The sequence below is a fragment of the Ixodes scapularis genome, unplaced genomic scaffold (assembly GCF_016920785.2).
Source record: "Ixodes scapularis isolate PalLabHiFi unplaced genomic scaffold, ASM1692078v2 PGA_scaffold12__126_contigs__length_90152505, whole genome shotgun sequence".
NCBI lineage: Eukaryota > Metazoa > Arthropoda > Arachnida > Ixodida > Ixodidae > Ixodes > Ixodes scapularis.
In genome coordinates this window covers 47,388,850-47,394,380 of record NW_024609838.1, presented here as the reverse complement: position 1 = coordinate 47,394,380, position 5,531 = coordinate 47,388,850, and the positions used below count along the sequence as shown (strand labels likewise).

At 48.9% G+C, this 5,531-nt stretch overlaps 1 pseudogene; it reads right to left on the bottom strand.

Annotated features, from left to right (window-relative positions):
- Positions 1-753: 753 nt before the first annotated feature.
- On the bottom strand, positions 754-2,033 carry LOC121835213 (annotated as a pseudogene).
- Between the last annotated feature and the right edge of the window lie 3,498 nt (positions 2,034-5,531).

Below are 5,531 nucleotides of genomic sequence, written 5' to 3'. Positions count from 1 at the left end.
CACGTATTGCCGACATGGCACCTGCCGTGCTTTAGTTTGCGGCAGTCTCGGCTCATGACGCTTTCAGAAATAAGTTCGTAATATTCTCGATTCTGACATGTAGGCCGGCATTGCGCCCGCCAGACTTGTTCAGGAGTACGCGAGTGAGCGACACACTTACACGCTCTGGGGAAACATCGACTCGAGGACAGCAAACTCTATCGCTGATCAACAACCAAGAGCGAGTAAACATTTAGAAAGTGGAGACACATAAGGGACAATACATACAGGACAATCTTTCAACTTCAACAACATTTAATTTTCGCCTTCAAGCCCAAAGCCCGCCCGCTCCTTGGGAGTGCGGGACAGGGAAATCGTGGTGGAAGTAGAGGAGGTGAAGGAGGTTGCGAAACGAGGAAGGGAGTGGAGGGAAGTGGGCTCGAAGACTGGATGTGAGGGATAAATAACAGAATGAAAGGAAAGGCTCCTTCTGCCGGTGACCATGTCGCCTCGTCTAGTCTGTGAGCGATCGGCTTCCATTGTGGGCTTCAGAAAGATAATCTCCTTTGTTGAGAGCAAAATGGAAGGGGTGCTTATGGTATTCGGGCCTGTCGCCATCCTATAGGCCTTAATTACTTCTCTCCCGACTCGCTGGCTGTGGCCTCCCATGGCTGTCGTGCCGGCGGAATTAGGAGCGCTGCCAGGACATTTGCTCCCGTGAATGACGATCGGGTGCTGAGAATCCGAGGCAGCTCTCTCGGCGTCTATTTGATGTTCTCGAAGTCGGTCGTTGAGGCATCGCCCCGTTTGCCCGATGTACCTGGCCCCGCAGGACAGTGGGATCGCGTACACTTTCTCTGTCATGCAGGTGGTGAACCTGCTTGCGCCCTTTTTGGTGCAGCTGGGTTGTGGGGGTCCCTCTCTGTGGACCGTCCTACACATGTCGCCGAGTCTTGATTTGCACGTGAAGGGCACCTTTGTCTCGTATTTTGAGGCGATAGCTTTTAAGCGGTGAGATGTTGTGTGAATGTAGGGAATGCAGGCTGGTCTTCTGGTGACGGGTGTGGTCTCGGCGGTTGGCTTGGTCCGGGGGTTTTTACCCAATTCTTGTGAGGTAGCCAAAATCAAATCTGCAGGGTAGCCTGCCCTCCGAAGTCGTGCGCACTGTTGGCTTAGGCTGGCCTCCCGTTGGCGTGCGCAGGACTTTGTGCACGCCGCAAAAAGCAGACACCTGACTATGCCGGATTTTACGTGTTTAGAGCGCAGCTCTTAGGCGCCCGTTTCCGGCTTGAGCGGCGTCGCCGTCGGCGTAACCAAGGTCACCCCAAGGTCACGGGACCCCAAGGTTACGTGGTCCCCCAAGGTCACGTGACCCCCCAGGTACCCCAAGGTTAGTGACCCCCGAGGTCACGTGACCCCCTCCCCGACCCCTCCCAAGGTCACGTGACCCCCCAAATGTGACCCCCCAGGTCACGTGACCCCCCCCCCCCCCCCGAGGTCACGTGGCACCCTCCCCCCCCGAAGTCACGCGACACCCCCCCCCCTTTTCTGAAGGTCACGTGACCCCCTCCCCCCGAGGTCAGATGACCCCCCCCCGGAGCATATTAAAGAATGAGGGGAGAAGGAGGAGGGGTCTATTCTCCCCTCAGTACCCTTCCCTAGTCCTCCTCAAAAGCTGCGCTCTTGAGAAAGAGTGTGTGCGCTTGAGAATGGAAGCACCGTCTTGCTTGTACGCTATTGGAAAGACCAGCACACTCCTTTTTCGGAAGGTATGAGGCGAACCTCTAGGAATCGAAATCTCCTTCTGTAGGGTCTTCCCTCTTGAATGTTAGGTTTCCAGGCAAAGCGGTGAATGGTTCGACGATAGCGTCCGGCGTTGCGTAGTTATGGTGAATGATTAGCAAATCATCGACATACCTGAACACTTCGCAGTCCAGGGATTTGGTTTGCAGATGTCGCTGAATGCCTCGGTCCACCACGGAGAGATAGATCTCGCTGAGACTCGGGGCCAGACACGATTCGATGCAGCCTCCAGCTTTTTAGATGAACATGTCCCCGTTGTGCTCGACCAGTGTTTACCGGAGGTAAAGCTGGAGAAGTTCCAGGAAAGTCTGCGATGATACACCACAGTTGTTTTGGTTGTTGTTGATTACGGGCTTTATGGCGCAAAGCTACTATGGCCATACTGCGCCAAGCTTGTTTAGTTGGGACATACTCAGGACTTTTTTATACGAATTATCGAAAAGAGGTTCATATGACAAGGTTAAAAGTCATAGGGTTAAAATTACAACTCCAGCAGGAAGCCGGTTTTTCTTAGATAATTTATGACACGATCAAATGGTACTATAGGAATCTCCCCAATTAGCAGCGCTGGGCGAAAAGGAATCTGGTGTTAAAAAAACTCGGGGAAATGTGTAAGTCGTTCTTGCTGATGCCCTGGGCACAGCCACAAAATGTGTAAAATTGTTAAATGCTCCCCACAGTCATCACACAGGGGTGGGGCTTCCCCCCTGAGCAGATGTTTGTGGGTGAGGAAGGAATGTCCAATTCTAAGACGACACAAAAGAACTTCCAGGCGGCGGGTTTTGTGGGATGCGCTCTCCCACATACCAAGAGCTGGTTTAATATTGTGAAGTTTGTTTTCGCATTCCAGACTCCACTTCGATTGCCATAGCTGGAAAACTGATGAGTTTACGAAGGGCTTCGTGTCTTGAAATAGAATCTGTGAGGCGGTTGGCAGTAGGTGCCTAGAGCTCGTGGCCAATTCGTCTGCTCTTTCATTACCTAGGATCCCCACATGGCTAGGCACCCAGCAGAATTGTATGTATCAGCCAAGCCGCAGACCACATTGTACCTTAGATCGGACAAGTTCTGCCAGTCTATTTTTACTTCCCTTTATAGAGCAAAGTGTGGTGAGCACACTTTGAGAGTCCACGAATAAAATAGATTTCATCATCTTGCTGATGAGGATATACTCGAAGGCCATCAACCCTGCATAGATGTCCGCCGTGTAAATACTTGCACATTCCTTGAGACGCTGAACCTTACTGAATCCTTCAGAGAAAAACTGCTGATCCTACAAAATGCAATGATTTGGCACCATCGGTATAAAATTGGAAGTAGTTACCATACTTTTTCTGCACCTCAAGAAATTCTTGCTGAATCACCACTGGGGGACGTTATGTTTATTAAATAGAGTAAAATACCAATCACAAAAGACGGGCAACGTACTCCACGGAGCTTCATTTTCACCCTTTCGCAAAAGGTCGGTCTCGTCAAGGGTGAAGTCAAGAGATGTACAAATGCCCTCAAGGCGAAGACTTAAAGGCGGTACAACCCTGGGCTTATGTTCGAAAAGACGACCAAACCGAGAATGTTGCAAAGCACCATAAGTAGGGTGATTTGGATAGGACAAAATTCTAGAAGCATAAGTCACATCAAGATAACGTCGTCTGTGCCTAAGTGACATCTGATTAGATTCAGCGTACAAGGTAGGAGTGGGCGATGTGCGGAAGGCACCTGTAGCGAGCCTTAAACCGATATGATGCACAGGATCCAACATTTTCAGTGCAGAAGGCCTCGCTGAGTCGTAAACTATAGCACCATAGTCCAGACGTGACCAGATAAGGGAGTTGTATAGGCGTAGCAGACATATTCTGTAGGATCCCCATGACTTGTGCGCAAAGACTTTAAGAATATTAGCTGATCTAAGGCACTTCTGCTTGAGGTCCTTCAGGTGGGAAACGAAGTTTAACTTTTTATCAAACGTTAATCACAAAAATTTATGCTCTGTTTTTACACTAATAGGAATCCTGTTTAGCGTCAGTTCTGGATCTAGAAACAGCCCCCGACGCAGAGAAAATGGCACGCAGATAGTCTTCTCAGCTGAAAACTAAAACCCATTTTCGTCAGCCCACTTACTAATTCTGTTGATGGTAAGCTGCAGCTGCCGCTCACAGCTAGACAAATTACAAGAGGCCGAGATGTGAATATCATCCACGTAGAGGGAGTATGAAACGGAAGGTGGAATTACATTTGACAACGAGTTTATCTTTACAGCAAACAAGGAGGCACTCAGTACACCTCCTTGCGGAACACCATTTTCCTGGACATACGGGTCGGATAGTGTGGTGCCAAGTCGAACTTGGAAGGAGCGACTTGTGAGAAAACTGCTTATGCACTGCAACATGCGACCACGCACACCAGAGGCATACAAATCATGAAGGATACCATATCGCCATGTCGTATCATATGCTTTCTCCAGGTCGAAGAAAACAGAGACACAATGTTGGTTATTTACGAAAGCTTCACGTATGGTTGATTCCAGACGGACTATGTGGTCCAAAGTAGACCGCCCTTCTCAAAAGCCACATTGGTTATTAGCAAAGGGGTGGTTATGTTCCAAAATATATATTAACCGCCTATTATTGAGGCGTTCGTAGGTTTTACCAAGGCAACTCGTTAACGCGATTGGACGGTAACTACATGGGTCCGAAGGGTCCTTTCCAGCTTTCAGCAAAGGAATTACATGCGACTGTTTCCAGATTTGAGGAAAGCAAGCTGCTTCCCACAGATAGTTGAAAAAACCCAGTAGTGTGTTCAGCGATTCTCGAGATAACTGACGGAGCATTTCATAGTGGATTCCATCAGGGCCTGGAGCCGACCTCCTCTTGGAGCCCAGAGCCACCTCTAGTTCTTGCATTGTGAAAGGAGTGTTGTATGGCTCAGAGCTAAAACTGGACATGGGCATACGGTGACACTGAGCACTTGCTTTAAAACGTTTAAATTCCGTCCGATAATTTCGGGAGCTGAAAACATTAGAGAGTTTTAGTAGATCGTTCCCATGACTCCCATAACGATATCCCGATACTCCGCCACCGCCTCCCTTGCGCATGCATAGTATCGTTATCGGGGCTATCGGATGTATCGGAACGATCTACTAAAACTCTCTATTCTCAAACTGCTCTCCAAGCACATTAGCAACACCTTTCAGCGAATTCGCAGGGGAGCTAAATAGAGGAATAACAAAGCAACGGTAATCCCCTTTGATTTTTTTTGTACCTATCCCAAACTCCCTTCTCCGAGACAAAACTATTCAGGGAGAAAATGTACTTGGTCCAGGACTTCTACTTAGCTTTCCTCCTAGTCCATCGGGCCTTTGCTTTTAGTATATTTAACTGCTATCCTATTTGAAGAAGTAGGGTACCTCCGAAAGGTACCCCATGCCCTATGCTGCTTTTTCCCTGTGGTAGCACAGTCTTCATTCCAGCAAGGCCTACACCTCTTGGGTAAATTTTCAGAGGTGCGAGGAATGGCGTCTTGGGCGGCACTTATGATTTGCTCCGTAACATACACTGTCGGTTCTGCAGGTGACAAATTTGCTAGAACTGACGGGTCAAGCACTGCATCAAGTTTAAAGAGTGCCCAGTCGGCTTTGTCGAGTTTCCACCTAGGGGATCGTCTTAAAATAGTCGGCAGAGGAACGAGGCGTTCTATTACAACCTGGAAATGATCACTCCCAAAAGGGTTGTCCAAAACCTCCTAAGAAAAGC